This window comes from Crocodylus siamensis, chromosome 4 (assembly GCF_052110815.1).
Source record: "Crocodylus siamensis isolate JL-2025a chromosome 4, ASM5211081v1, whole genome shotgun sequence".
Taxonomy (NCBI): domain Eukaryota; kingdom Metazoa; phylum Chordata; order Crocodylia; family Crocodylidae; genus Crocodylus; species Crocodylus siamensis.
The window spans coordinates 129,955,619-129,971,942 of NC_143398.1; the positions used below are offsets into that span (position 1 = coordinate 129,955,619).

Here is a 16,324-nt window from a genome sequence, read left to right on the forward strand (position 1 = left end):
AAATTGACCTGATGTGGCTGATAATTTGGCTGATAAATGGCCTGTGCATGTGTGGAGCCACAGCACAGAACATAGGCAGTGAGGAATGCAGTCTGGCAGCTTGGAGAGCTGTGTTCAGCTGGTAAGTCTGCTGTGGGAGAAGGGGAGTGGGGAGGGATGGGATGTGGTTGGGGGCATATCAAGGCCCCTACAGTGATGTGGGGAGTGGAGCTGGAGCTGGGGCAGGGCATGAGACAGAGTCGTAGGTTGTCTGGGAAGTGCAGGGGGGTGCAGTTCCCACCAGTGTGCACAACCTGGGAGGGCATAAGGAGGGCAAATTCCCCTAGATCTATACAAGGCACAGGTTGGGTGGGCTGCCACTGTGGACTGGGGCCAGAGCTGTGCTGGACTCTTCTTGGTGCATGGTGGGGAGGGGTTGAGCTGGGGCTGTGCTTGCAGCAGGCAACATCAGTGCTGGGAACGAAAGTTGAGGGGCCTACAGTGAATTTTGGGGCAGCTGCTGCCCGCTCATAGCTCCCTCCCAGCACTATCACCCACCCCTATCGCAGCCCAGCCCAACCCGGCCCCTGCCAGAAAGAGCTTAGTGCAGCCCTGACCCCAGCCCACATATGGAGCCTGCCCCACCCTACACAGATCTGGAAGCACATGCCCCCCCTCCATGCCCTCCCAGGTTGTACGCAATGGTGGGAGCCATCCTCCATGCCCTCCAGACAAGATACAGCTCCATTCCACACCCCGCCCCACCCAGGCAATGCCTGCACCAGCCCCAGCCCCACTCCTCCCTCACTGCAGGGGCCTTGATCTGCCCCCAACGGCCCTTCTCTCCTCCCTCCCCTTGAACTACAACAGACTTACCAGCTGCACACAGCTCTCCAAGCTGCCAGTCTGAGTATTGGAAATCAGATTGGTATGCTTCCTTAAAAATTGGCTATCAATATCAGCCCCCAAAATCTCTATCAGTGAACCCCTACAAGTCACATTTACTGAACAGTGTGATGAGTAATCCAAATACTTTTTAAAAGAATGAACACCTGAGAGTGAAATAATGCCCTGCACTGAAGGATGTGCCATTCTTGGTATTAATTACACAGTGGGAACTGGACCATTACAGGATTTCAGGGAATGCATATCTTGTGTATCTACTGGTACACTGGAGATCCTTATGTTTTTAAGATTCAGTTTCTGAAAGCATGGAGAACATTCTTTTTTAGGCTCATACAACAGGAAACAGATTTGATGTTTCACAATTGTGAGTAAAGAGCTAATTCAAAACTGAGGCTAAGTGAGTTCGTAACAGGAGCTTCTAAATATAAACAAAAAAGGGGAGACTCTCTGAAAAAGGAAGCAACTCAAACAACTGTACAAATGAGACCAGAGATTCTGAAACCAGAATGCTTGGATTCAGTGTTTGTGCTCTGTTAATGTTATAGACTTCTACCAATGTAATTAATACCATCCTGTCAACCTGGTGCTAACTTAACAATGTGTTAAGTACAGTTTCAAGATTAAATATAAATAATTTAAACTGCTACTCATGAAGTTAACCTTGCTCCTAGCTCATTCATTAATGTGATCATATATAACAGTCAGTTCCCTGTGTATTTATTTTGTCTGTCACTTTTTGCACCTTCCCTACTGTGAAGAGAGATGACAATTTATAACAGCCATGCACTGAAAACAGCTGTCTATGTCACTACACTTTAGTTTACAACAGGCATTCTAAAGATGTTGGCTTCAGTCTTCAGCTTACGCGAATAATTAAATGAAGATGCCTGGCTGTCCATTTGCATGCTGTCAAACAAAGGGTGTATCCATTGCTCCCCAAGGAGACCATTAGGTGAGACAACAAAGTCCCATGAAGTTGCATACTGTGCTTATGCCTATTACAACATATTTATATTACTTGTACTATACGGTCTCAGGGGCCTCAGTTTTGATCAGGGCCTCAGGATCCCTTGTATTAACTGCAACATTACAGACATTGTGGCAGAGGTGATATCTTTTATTAGACCAATTAGATTTTAGCAAAAAAAAATCTCTTTAATTGCAAGCTTTCAGGCAAAAACACCCTTTGGCAGGCACAGAAAATATCTTTACAGACATATCATTTGTAATGTAGCACGGCATACTTCCTGCTTTGAGGGGATCACAATCTAATCAGAAAAGGTGACAAAAAGTAGGAGAGGAAGCAAAATCATAGAAATGTGAAGCATCTCACCCAAGGTGACATGACAGGTCAGGAACTGGCTTCCAATGCAATGCTCTGTCCACTAAGATACACTACTACTCTTGATCTCAAAGTTAGCTCTACTATTTTTGTGCCAAATATTAAGTTTAAAAAGTTCAGTAACACAGTCTTAAAATTAATTTGATTATCTAATACTGAATAAACCTTCCTTGAGCTTTCTCTCTCCCTTAGTCATATTGTATATGCTTTCTATAATATCAATTTAACAACTTCAGAGGAAAGACACTAGATAAGCACAAAGGCTAACATGTTTTAAGAGAGAAGTCTAAAACATGAATCTGTTAGCCGATCAACTGTTCTGAAGAAGTAGTTCAGGAATATGGACTAAATATGAACTAGAGAAATCAATTATAGACTCCTATTTTGAACCATATATGGTATAAGTGTTCTATAAATTGAGCTCCACAACATATACAAAAACTATGGAAATATTACCCGTGTCTACTAATGGTGAAAACTGAGGCATAAATGCTTAACCTAAGTCCTCTAGTTCCTACTCCAATAATTTCACTACATTCTCCTGTTGTTATTTATGTTACATCCTAAGCAAGACCTTGATATATTTGTCTGTGATTAGTTTATCATGTGTCAGTTACAGAAATATAATGATGAGGAGACCAATATTAGTAAATCTATAAGGATGAAAAACAAAACATCTGGAAGTCAAGAATGATAAGTATGGTTGAAAATTTAACCTTCACTCTGACCCATTTAGCTAATGTCTGAAAAAGTAGGCCCTTTTTAGAAGCATAAATTGGAAATAAAATACCAGGTCTATTACTGGTTTAACAGATCTCAAATTTGGTTTGGTTAAGTTCCACTGAGATCCATAAAACAAATCAAGATTGATAAAAATCAGTTTAATAGCCTGTACTCAAAACTACTTGTCATTCCATCTATTAACAACAGTCTTGTTTTAATTTTTTTTAAATTTAAATTTAATTATATTTCTATATGTATGTTTTCATCTGTTTATTTAATAAAAATAAATAAAAATAAGATGCAAAAATAATTTTTACATATACATTGGTATCTATTCCATGCATACACTGTATACAATTATAAACACAAAGCAATTTATAAATTTATCTTGTTTCACTATAAAATAGAAGCATAGTTACTACCCAGTATTGATATTTAAATATTCCATTCTACAAGATCACTAGATACACACTGGGTATTTTCTGCCATCTTGTGATAAAATAGAGGTACTGCATTGTCTTAATAATTACTGAGCTCCAGATATTCTATAGTTTATTCATGTGATTGGGCATTTGTTTATTTCCATAGTCACAAGAATAGAATGGGAGAGCTATCCAAAAGCTGTAGGTGTGCCTCACACCAGTTAAGTAATGAAAATAAAACTAAACAGTTACCTACTCTGCAGATAGGCTTCTATGGGAAAACGCTGGCAGGGAACACAAGTCTCCCTACAGTGCTCTATCTTCTATCATGCCCCATCCTTTGAAGCTAAATGCTAAGGACAAGCACTGACTACCTGCACAACTTCATTAAAGGAATAGACATTTTTTATTGCATTTTCACATTAAAACACACTGCTACGATATTATTGAAAGATGAAAACACTGTCAGCGAGAGAAATAGAGAGATGAAAAAGACTGGTGTGAATTCTTTGCCATTCATAAGGAACTGAAATTTAAATTTTGGGGGGTGATACTTGTATTGATTAACCAATGGCAGCAGAATACTGGAGAGTATGGTTTGGTAGTGCCCAGTCTACAAAATGGGAAGTGGAATGTGCCTGGAGGTATGCAGTGCTAAATATGTTGCATTATACTGAAGAACATTTGAATGACTATAGTACAGATGGAACTTATGCACATTACGGAAGACACACCATATGTAGGGGGAAAGAAGTTTAGAAAAGGAAAGAAATAAAGCAACAAATAGTCTAAAAAGTTTGAAACTAGTGAAAACTAGGTCTATATTCATAGCATCTGACTGTGGCTGTAGCCTACGAAAGCTCATGTCTCTCTAAATGAGTTAGTCTATAACAGGGGTGGGCAAAATATAGCCCATGGGCCACATGGTGCATCCATGGCAGGGGTGGGGTGGCTCCACACCTCAACTTCATTTCTAGGCAGCCCAGGCAGTAGTGGCTCCTTCTAGCTGCTGCAGCTGCTGGCACCAGCCCCATGGAGTCTGGTGGAACCCATGCACACAGCCTAAGCCCTGGCCCTGCTGGATTCACTCCAGCCATAATAGACCAGGTCTGGACCAGCCAGGACCTAAAGGCACACCCTTGACCAAGGCCCACCCTGTGTCTGCCTATGATAAGCGGCAGTGGCAATGGCTGGGCAGAAGTTGCTGCTGCTGAGTATGTGGGGAAAAGTAGTCACCTCCTGCTCACTGCTGCCAGGCCCTTCTTGCTGTGGCTGCCTAGAGCCTGTGCCCAGGCTGCCTTGCAGCTCCTCTCCACTACCACTGCTGCCCTGCTGGGAAGCCCAGAGATAGTGCTGGTGGTGGTGGTGGTGGCAGAGAGGAGCTGCAGGACAGCCTCCAAGTAGCTGCATCAAGAGGGGCCCTGCAATGGCGAAGGGGAAGTGGCCACATTTCCCCTATGCCCAACAGTAGCTTTTGCCTGGCTGCTGCCACTGCTGCTGCTACTCATCGTGGGCAGGCCAATCCAGAGTAGGCCTGGGGTGGGCCAGGGCAGGGCTGCGCACATATGTCTTGGCTGGTCTGGAACTGGTCTGCTCTGGCTGGGGCAAATCTGGAGTGGGTGTGGGGTGGACTGGTGCCAGGGCTGTGAGCTCAGCTGCTGCTGGGTGCTGGTGGCAGTGGTGGTGTGGAGCCACAGGGTGTGTGGGCTCTGTGCTGTTGCAGGGGGCAGGGGTGGTGACCAGACCACACCAGGTCCCCAAAACAGCCTAACTGGCCTGCAGGACCAAATAATTGCCCACCCTTTGTCTATAAGGTGCCATTGTGCCCTGTCCTCAGTCTAATTACAGACTAATATGGCTAACTCCCTCTCTCTTGAGTGGGTGAGATATGCGTGAATAAAGATACTTCATGTAAAAGTGAGGGAGCTTATACCACAGAAAAGGACAAAACTATCATCTGACCTTGTCTCCCAAGCAGCAATAATAACCACCAAGATTCCTCCTCAATCTGACCTGAAAAATTCTTTCCCAAGTCCCAAAGTGACTGTAGTTGAAGAGTATGAAAAGAGATAACACTGTCTTAATGCAGAGCTGTAAGTCATGTGAGACTATGAAAAGAAATGCAGGCAATCTTGTTCTCCTCATGGCCTATGAAGAAAGGGGATGAACAGGGAAACTGAAGTTCTAAGGCCAGAGGAGAACATTATGACTAAGTGTATGCACACTAGCTAAAGATGTGATATAATCGCCTAGAAACTGGATTAAAATACCTCTTGCAAAAAGATTGCTAATCTAGTTTTAAAGAATTCAAGCGATGATGAGTCCACAACCATCCCTGGTAACTTGTCCCAGTGTTTACCCTCACAGCTAGATATTTATGTCCTCTTTCAAAGCCAAGTCTGTCTTATATGAGCTTCTAGTCACTGGATCTTGTTAGATCTTTGTTAGCAAGACTGAAATCCCTCCTCCTTCCCCACTATCAGATATCAGCTTGAGGAAGTTCAGCATCAAGCAGGTTCTCATACTGCCAGGACTGATCTGCCTGAGCATGTATTTTTCAGCTCAGCAATGTATCAGGAGAAAAGCATTATTCACACTTTATTTTCACTTCCCCCTTGTACTGATAGCTTAGAAACAAAAACTCAGAAATGGATTTGGCACAATTCATGTCACAGAAGCAAAGCCACTGTAGCAATAGACAGAGCTCTTTAATTTCTGAGTGGCTTTAGGGGGGCACAGAGAAAACATTAGCAGTGGCTGATAAAAATTAGTACAATGTGGTGTAAGTATGTCCTCAGCTGCTGTAAATGGATGTAGCTTTAGCTTCAATGAAGTTATGTCTGTTTCTAACAGTAAAGAGGGGTAGACAACATTTTTTGGCCGCAGTGCCAAAAAAACCCATAATGCCTACCTTGGAAGGTGCCAGAGTGCCGGCATGCCAGAAAAACAAAACAAGGGCAGGGGGTACATGGCAGGATGCCCTGCTTGTGCCCCTTGCTCCTCATCCAAAGCCCCTGCCCCCCAGGCCTACTCATACAGCTGCCTCCCACCCAAAGCCCCTGCCCCCCAGCCCTCCTTCCCCCACCCAAAGATCCTGCCCCCCAGCCCAAAATCCATGGCTATAACCAGCTACCCAGAACCTGGGCCGGCTGCAGCCAAGAGGCTGCAAACAACTGCTACCTCCCGGCTCCAGCACCAGCTGCCTCCCAGTCCCAGGCCCAGCCCTGGGCTCCAAGGAGGCAGGAGATACCAGTGAGGCTCCCCGCTGTACTGCCCTGCCATGCTGGGTGCCAACACTGCTTGGCAGAAGGGGCGGCAAGGGCACCACAGCGGGGGGCAGAGAAAGCTGCCTGCCACTCCAAGTTCCCCACTGCCCTGGCCACATTTACCCTGCAGGCAGGGGCAGCAGCGAGGGGCACAATCCTGCGTGCTGCCCAGGCTGCTCCTGTGCACATAGGGGAAGTGTCACCTAGGCAGCACAGAGCTTGCAGTGGCAGGCAGCTTCCCTGTGTGGCCCCTCTGCACTGCTGCTCTGGGTCGCACGCACTGCACTCTGGAGGGTCCAGGGGAGGGCAGCAGAGCTGGGAGCTGTACTATTTGAAAGTGTTCAGGATATGAAAAACTATGCAGGATGGAAATAGATGAACGATCTTTTTTATTAAGAGCTACATTTTTAAGTGGGTCCACTGCAAACCTTCCTTTTACAGGAACATTTTTGTTTCCATACACTCTGCATACACAGTGAAGACTAAACTGAGCAGTGAGTCTCTTAGTATATTTATTCACTGTATGACTTTAAATCAGATTATGCAAGTCACCCTACACTAGAATTCCAGAATGCCTCTATGGAAGTACAGGGAAGATTATGTACCAAGAAGGTGTGCAAAATGCCTCAGGGGATTATTCTATACAACTCTTTTGAAGTTGTAATAATGATTTTATCCAATCCAATTACATCACATTTTGAGTCAAACAAATGGCAAATGTTATTTTCTCCCTCATGCAGAAGTAAATTTAACTTTATACAGACAACTCTAGTTTCTGGTTTCTATTCATGTTCAATATCTTCTTGAATGCTCATTCAAAATGTAATGGTTAGTTTTCACTCTTTCTGCCATTCATGTGTATCCTTTAGATGCTATGCTTAGAAATTCACTGACGGATTTTCCTTCATACATCTTGAAGAAGAGGGACCCGATCACAAACCAATTTGTTACAAAACCTCTCTTCCAACTCCACTCTATAATCTGGGTTTTGACTACACTGGGCCCTTTTTGCCTTACATTCCCCATAGTTGCTAGTGCTGGAACAAATGGAAGGTCTAGCATATATAGCGCTTCTGTTGTTGTGGTCATTTTTAGCATCACATGGTCTCCTCTGCTCAGAGGTCTAGGTGACATGGTGATTCAGAGCCTCATCTACACTACTTGAGGCTGGATAGTCATGGAGCTGCACTGGTGGTGGTGAAACAATGTGTGCAAGTTAAGGAACAGGGGAAGCTTGTTTAATTGCCCTATGGCAATTAGAGGAGAAAATCAATCACCATACAGTATAAGCATATTATATCACAATCTCAGTCCCACCAAGTGTACTACATAAGCAATCTAGTCATCGACAAGACAGTAGTTCAGCCGTGTCAAATAGGGCTGTGCGAAGCTTCAGCAGCCATTTCATTTTGGAAGTGTCAGCCTGTTTCAGCACCCGAAACACAGAACCAAAATTGGAAAGGGAAACTGAGAAAAATCTCTAAAACTAAACAAAAGCATCCAAAATGTTTTGGAAAATTTCACAGTTTCAGCACCAGGCTTGCAGGGAAACAGAAACTAAGGAGAGGGAGGGGGAAGAGGGGAGGAAGGACTGCTCTGATATTGACATCTGTAGCTGGCCAGTGTCTGCAATCTATCCCTGAGGACAGATCTGTCACTTCCAATCTCAGTGCTCTGGGAGAGGGACAGAGAAACAACGTACAAGGCTCTGTGTGTGAACTTCTCTCTGCCATTTCTCAGCTGTGTCTGTGTTTGCAGCATGAGCAGCAGCAGACAGCAGCATCTGGAAGTTTGCAGCTTGTTAGTTCTTTCCTACCAAGTTGTAACCAATCCTTTCCCACTTACCCTTGCCTACCCTCCCTATTGTTATCCCTTTCCACTCTTTCTTCTCCAAAAATCCTGTTATTTGTTCTTGTTATTCCCCCCCCCGCCCAGTGCTTCTTTCCCTGGCAGTGTCTCATCACTGTGGAGGAAAGCACTACACATATACACACACAGACACACATTGGTCAGGCCGCAGCTGGAGTACTGCGTCCAGTTCTGGGTGCCGCACTTCGAGAGGGATGTCGACAGCATGGAGAGGGTCCAGAGGAGGGCCACTCGTATGATCAGGGGACAGCAGGGCAGGCCCTATGAGGACAGGCTGCGGGACCTGAACCTGTTCAGCCTCCAAAAGAGAAGGCTGAGGGGGGATCTAGTGGCCTGTTATAAACTAGTCAGGGGGGATCAGCAGGCATTGGGAAGTCACTGTTTCCCCAAGCACCGCCAGGAGTGACCAGGAATAACGGTCACAAGCTGGCAGAGGGTAGGTTTAGGTTAGATATCAGGAGGCGCTACTTCACAGTCAGGGCGGCTAGGGTCTGGAACCAGCTTCCAAGAGAAGTGGTGCTGGCTCCTACCCTGGGGGTGTTTAAGAGGAGGTTAGATGAACATCTTGCTGGGGTCATTTGACCCCAGTATTCTTTCCTGCCATGGCAGGGGGTCAGACTAGATGATCTGCTCAGGTCCCTTCCGACCCTACAAACTATGAAACTATTTTCCAGAACACAAAACATGAAGTGTGCTGGAAAGGCAGGTCCCAGGTCTTCTGTCAGAGAAGTGAGAGGGGACAGAGGGATAAGTTCTGCCCCCTCACTAAACTTAGATGCACTCTCTTTTCTACCAGGTATGAGGCTTCTGCTGCTAGTGGCAGCAAGGAGGTGGGAGCAGTGTCTGCACCTGAACCACTTCCACTAACACCAGCTATAATGACTACAAGGTCCAGCATGACAGTCTCCTCCACCCCAATTTCAATTCCCAGCCTGAGCCTTCCACTGCTAGACGAGGAGCTGGGTCTGGAAACAGGGGACCTGAGTGCCATAGCAAAGGAAATATTGAGGAAGGAGGGGGAATCTGAATTTGTGCCCCACACCCTCAAAGTTCCCCTAGAGTCAGGTCTCCTTCACCTGGAAGGCACTTTGGAGGAGGCTGAGGTTGTGGAGGCAAGTGGCTCAGCTGAGCCAGCTCCTCCTCTTGTTGTTCCTCCATCTGCTGAAGAGGGGGATGAGGCAGTATCCTCATCCATGCCCCAGAAGCAAAGAGGTAGTATAGTGTGGGATCATTTTGAGGTGGCAAATGATCACAGATATGTTATTTGCCAGCACTGCCAAAGCAAGACCAGCTGGGGCAGGGAGTGAAACACTTCAACACCACAGGGATGTAGATGCATCTCAAGAGGCACCACCCCTTTGCCCTTGCTCCTTCTCTGCCTGGCACCAGTGGGAGTGTGCCCAAAGGGAAGTCCTCCTCTTGCTCCAAAGCCCCTGTCCCCCAGAACCAGAGGCAGGCAAACCTGGACCAGTGGGGTAAAGGCATATACAAAGGGGGGCTCATTTCAAAGGTGAGTGAGGTCACCCACAGTATTGGGGATGCTTGGTCTGGATAGCCAGTCCTTCTTCTTAGTTGAGTGACCAGGTTTCAGGTGGCTCATGGCACTCAGGGCCCCATCCTACCAAGTGCTGGCACACACCACCTTTAGCAGGATGGTAGTGCCCTCCCTGTATGAGGCATGCAGGGAATACTTGAGGGAGGAGCTGTGCAAGGCAGGTCTGCAGGTGGCCTTGCACTTCATTTCAAACATCTGGAACAGCCGGGGTGGCAATCACACCTACCTCTCCCTCACAGGGCACTGGAGCAATCAGTCAGGCCATCAGTGGGCTGTCCTCCAAGCCAAGGCGCTGGATCAGTCCCACACAGCAAGGGAGGTGGCCATGAACTGCATGGTGCAGGGGTGGCTCATTAGGCAGTGTGAGCTCACCCATGGGTTCATGGTTACTGACAATGGGGCCAATATGGTCAAGGTGGTCTGTGATGCCAGCTTTGTTGGCATCCACTGTGTGGCACACAAGTTCTACCTTATAGTCAGGAACACCTTGGAGGGGAAAAGGGCTGCCAGTGAGGGTGCCATCACAACCTGCCAGCTCATTTCAAGATGTAGGATGGTGGTGCGCTACTTCTAATACAGCATCACGAAGGGCAAGGTGCTGTAGGACAAACAGGCAGAGCTGAGTGTCCCAAAGCACAAAATCATGCAGGATGTGAAGACTTGATGGAACTCCACATACTTGATGCTTGACAGGATGGTCAAGCAACAGAGGGCCATCCATGAGATGGCCTTGCCTGGGGAGACTGGGATCAGTGGACCCCTTAACAAAGTTAAGTGGGATACCATCTCCCAGACCTTGGTGGTTCCTAAGCCATTCCTCGAGGCCACTGACAGCCTCAGTGCTGGTGATGCCCTCCTTAGCCAGGTGATTCCCATAGTGAGGGAGCTTCAAAACGAAATGGAGAAGTTTGGGGGGACTGAAGTTCCTGGCTCGGGCAAGCCACTGTCACCAGAGGTGAAGGCACCAATGTTCCCTCTAAGGAACAGTGGTCCATTAGCGCACCGCCTCTGTCCATGAGCACGCCACCTTGGTCTGGCATGGGACACTTACCGAAGGGGGCTGATGGCTAGGGGCCTGAGGTTGGGGGCTGGGGCCAGAAGCTGGAGCTGGGGCCAGATGCTGGGGACCAGAGGCTGGGGCCAGGGGCTGGAGGCTGGAGCCAGAAGCCGGGAGCCAGGGGCTGGGAGCAGGGGCCGGGCGCCAGGGGCCAGGAGCTGGAGCTGGGAGCCAGGGGCTGGGGCCAGGGACCAGAGCCTGGTGTGAGCTCCCCAGCTCCAGGGAAGTGCTCCGCTCCCCCGCATCAGGGCCAGGGATGGAGCACTTCCCCAGAGCCAGCAGAGCCCATGCCAGGCGCCCACTCCAACCTCTCCTGGTGTGTGGCTTTGAAAAGGCTGTGCGCAGCCACACTTTTAGTTGTGCATGGCCATGCATGTGTGCACTTTAAAGGGAACCTTGGCTAGACTGGTGAAGAGGCTGAAGGAGGGCATCAAGAAACAGCTGGATCCACTGCAGTGCAGTACATTCCACATGCTGGCAGCCATGTGTGACCTGGGAGTGAAAGGGAGCATGTGCTGCAGCAAATCCCTGGATCACTGGATGGAGGTGCTGGTGAACAGAGTCAGGGAGGCAGAAGGGCAGAGGTAGGAGGATGTGGAAGAGTGAGATGCACTTTCCTGTGCCAGCAACCCACCCATCAGCCAGTCTTCTCCACCATAGGCCCTGCCACTGTGGACCAAGGGCATGGCTTCCATGTTGGGGTCCAGAGGGACCAGACCCCAGCATCAGGCAGGTAGCGCCAAGGCCTCCGTGACTACCTATCTTGCCAAGAACATGGATCCACTTCTGTGCAACCCCTTGGCCTATTGGGCAAGCCACAGCCACATGTGGCAGGATCTGGCCACAGTTGCCTGGGAATACTTGTCCTGTCCACCAACCAGTGTTCTGAGTGAGAGGGTGCTCAGCATTGCTGGTGATGTGGTGACACCCCACCACACCTCCTTGGATCCTGGTTTGGTAGACCAGCTTGTGCTCCTGAAGGTGAGCCTCCTGCTGCTGGGATTCCCAAGCACCAGGTGCAAATGGAGTGAGTGCCACCTTCCTCACTCTGTCCACACCTATTTCTATTTTTTAATTGGTTTGCTTTCACAACCATTTAATGCCCTGCTCTCAGAGCTGGAGGTGGCGCTCACTGTATTACCAGCCAACAGGGGAAGAACATCTCCCTGCTGAGCTCCCATGCCAGGATTAACTTGGAGGTATGGAGAAAGGTTATGGGGAAGGAGGCCCCAGGTCCTGGGCATGACCTAAAACTCACAGGGTTGGGAGGCCTGGTGGGACTGCTGGTGGTGCAGCAGCCCCCAGGAAATGGCAGCATTGCAAACCTCCTTGGTGAAAGGTGGGTAGGTTAGCTGCCTGGGATGCCATCTGCAAGGCATAGGCCACAATGTAGGGAAGGTATGGAGCTGTGGAATGGATGTCACCCCTAGACATAAGGTGCCTAAATGGGAAGCCTCCTGCCTGGGTAGCATCTGAATTGGTTTTCTATCAAGACATGGCAGGAGAAAGAGGGGTGGGTTATTGACCCAGAAACAGGTGGGCAGACTGAGCTCTAACCAGCACTGGGAACGGCCCCTGTTATAGGCTACCATTCCAGCTGCATTCATCTCACTCTGCCTTAACACACACACAAGGAATTTTGGGTCAATCTGATATCTTTTATTAGACCAACTGAATAGCTGGAGATATATACCTTGGAAAGCTTTCGGGTTTGAAAATCCTTCCTCAGGCTGAGGAAGCATCTGCAGTTGATGTGTGCTCTTCCTAGATGGAAGGAATAGTAAAGAAGCCAGAGGCTGGGATGCAGACAGGAAAGCCAGTCAATGAAAAAGTACATGCCTCCCACCCCCGTGCAGCTCAGTGACCACTCAGCCCACCAGCAGTTCGCCCCCCCACCGAAGAGATAGGTAAGGATTGGACCCCCACCCTTGTGTATATGCCGCAGGGGTTTAGTTTGTTTTAATTCTCCCTAAATTGAAACGGTGTTTTTAGAAAACAATCAATGTTGAAATTCCAAAACAGATTCGGCTGAATTGAATCGGGACAGTGATCCAAAACACCGAATTGAATTCCTGTCCCTCCAAAATGGCCAAAAACAAATCTGAATAGGAACACAGACATTCCACACACGTGAAACTCATCAAGACCCGTAGGCCAAATGAGTTGCAACAGGTTAGTCCATGGGCTTCATCTGGTGCATGGAGCTATTTCATTTGGCTTGTGGGGCTCCCCATAGGGCCAGAAACTTGGTGGTAGCAGCATTAAACAGCATGGCTCCCAGAGCCAGAGCAGATGCCATTCCTCCTACTGCCAAATTTCTAGCCCTATCAGTGGCAGCATGAGCAGTGTCCATGTTAATTGCCATAGCTCCTGGAGCTGTTAAGCCACAGCAATTAATGCTGCTGCCATTCGTCCCACTGACAAATTTCTAGGCCTGTGGGGAGCCTTGCAGGCTGGATGACATGGCTTCACAGGTTGGATCTGGCCCATGGGCCATACCTTTGATATCCCTACTGTAATGAACTACCCATATTAGAGTCATCATATACAATACAATTCATGTTAAATTGACAATGTTTGACACCAGTATTCAAAGCAGACTACTAAAGAAATGTGCAAACATTTTATCTGAAGTGTCCATGTTTCCTGGTTTTCCCATCACTGCTAATCTTAATAATAGGACTTCAGTAGGCCTCTTCTGGGATGCTATCTGCTCTCTTCTATCAAGGATGTCATAAGCAAAACAATTCTAACCCCTGCCTTCAACCAGGAACTGGAAAAATGGGTTAGTGAAATAACACAATAAATCTCAGAGGTCTAACTCAGTTGCCATTCAAATCAATGGGAGTCTTTCCACTGGTGTGAATGGGGGTTGGATTGGCTTCAAGTTTATCTTTCTTAAAAAAAAATAAAAAAAAGACTGGAGGCTTATTTTAACATTGCAACCATTATTTTAAAATGTTTGTTAGAGGAATTATTAATCCATTGGAGGATTTCACATATTTTTCTGGTGGATACAGTATGTTCCCCTTTAATTTCCACAAAAATGACAATAAAATAACAAATCTATTATCACTATTTGTACTGCAGTAACAAAATAGGAATTCCTGCCAGGGATAAGATTCTCTACTCTGCTAGTCACACACATTAAAGAGAAAGACCATTTAAAAAAAACAAAATAAAAAATGGAAAACAAAAACTCTCATTTGAGCAATTAATCTCAGTATATTGTTTGCTTCTCGGGACAGGACTGTTGGAGGAAAGAAGGATTTTAGTCTAAATGGAAATCTCAAACAAAAATATAAAATGGGAGGAATAAGGGAGAGGAATTAAGACAAGTAACATCCAAAATTATGGGGGAAAAATGTGCACAGTGGTTTGAAACAAAACCAATTTATTTTCCTTTTAAATATACAGTTTTCTGTAGTCCCCCCACCTTAAAAGTAAGAACTTGCCCTTAATGGCAATGAAGGCTTAAGAAAATAAATATTGTTTGTATTATGCAATGAACTTTATAATTAATATTTGTTTAGTTTCCCATTTCATAACGATTTCAAAGAACACAATGGGATTTTTTTGTCATATGTGAATGCTGATGTTAAATCTTTGTTCCCCATATGGGAAATCTCCCAGGGGGTTACAGCATAAATCCATTTGAACAACCAAAACAAATGATAAGTATTTTTAAAAGTAAGGAGAATAAGGAAATTGTATGCACAATTTCTGTGTATACATCACATATTTACCTGACTGCATGGAGTTAAATCAGAGGAGGCCACTGGAAGAAGAATATACAGAAAATGAAACCAAAACAAATATAAAATCTTCGAAGGAAGTAGTGTGGGGAGTAGGGAGCTATTACTTGTGGACCACCTTTACCTAGCTTAATACCTCACTGAACTGGCTTATTTCTCCAGTCTAAACCAAAGATGAAAGATCAAAGGCAATACTGGAACCTTAAAAGGTGCTGTACTACATAAGGGAGGAGGAGCAGGTTCACTGCACTTGAAGAGGGTGTGATATCAGAGAGAGGCTAAGTCTACATTGCAAACTGAGTTGCAATCCCAGCATGCGCAGGCATGTTCAGGCTAACTTTAATAAAGCTACCTCGCATACCGACAGCAAAAAGCCTGTGGTTCTATGAATGTCAGTGCAGGTTACTTGCCATGTCTATGTCTGTAGTGCTGCAGGCTTCACTCCTATTAGTACCCAGACTAGCTAGATCAAAAGTATGTCTACTAGTCAAATACTGGGTATCACTGAGAAGGGAATTGAAAACAATAGAAACCATAATCATATTACTATATTAATCAACAGTATGTCCACATCTTCAGTGCTGCATGCTACATTTCTGATACTGTTCTGATCTCTACATTAAGAAGAAAGTAGCAGAATAGGTAAAAGTAAAAATAGGGGCAACAAAGATGATAAGGGTTTGGAGCTGCTGTCATATTAGGAAAAGACTAGGACCCTTCAGTTTGGAAAGGAGAATTCTGTAGAAGGATATGATCGAGTTCTGTAAAATCATGAAGGATGTGGAGACAATGAATTGGGAATCGTAATTCACCAAATCCAAGAATAAGAAAAAGGGGGAACTCACTGAAATGATCAGGAATCAAGCTTAAAACAAAACATAAGGAAGTACTTTTTACACAGTGTAACTAATTTTTGCAATACATTGTCACAAGAGCTGTACAGGCAGATAGTATAACTAGGATCCAAAAAGGATTAGATAGATTCATAGAGGGCAGGTACATTGCAAGCTATTAAATAGGACTATGTGAAGTCTTGATCCCTGATTTGATTCGGCAGAGATTTGGCCTGATGCGGTGGCCGTATGTCTGAATCCAAACCAAATCAGAGGACCCTTTAATCTCTCTGAATCGAATTGGAACCCTCCAAATTGATTCAGAAATTCAGATATAGACACAGCTTTAAAATGTTTTTCCTATGTACCTCTAGGTAGAAGGGGCTCATGAGTGCTGCGATGCTGGAATACCTGGAGTGCCCTACAGAAGCATGGGGGCTCCCCAGTGCAGTTGGCAACAGACCCAAAAGTGGACCAGAAGCACTTCCAGTCCACTTCTGGATCCGCCAGGGAGTGTGCTGGGCCTCCCTCCCCTGCACCCTCCCAGCTCAGTGACTGGTCCCTCCTGGGTCCGGGGGGGAGGGGAGTGGGGAGGGCACCTGGGGTCCCCCTGTGGC

The 16,324-nt window shown here is 46.4% G+C and overlaps 1 protein-coding gene across 3 annotated transcripts in view; it reads right to left on the minus strand.

Moving 5' to 3' along the window:
- Positions 1-16,324, minus strand: part of PHF21B (PHD finger protein 21B) — a 266,164-nt gene that overhangs the window by 48,518 nt on the left and 201,322 nt on the right. The window lies entirely within an intron of this gene.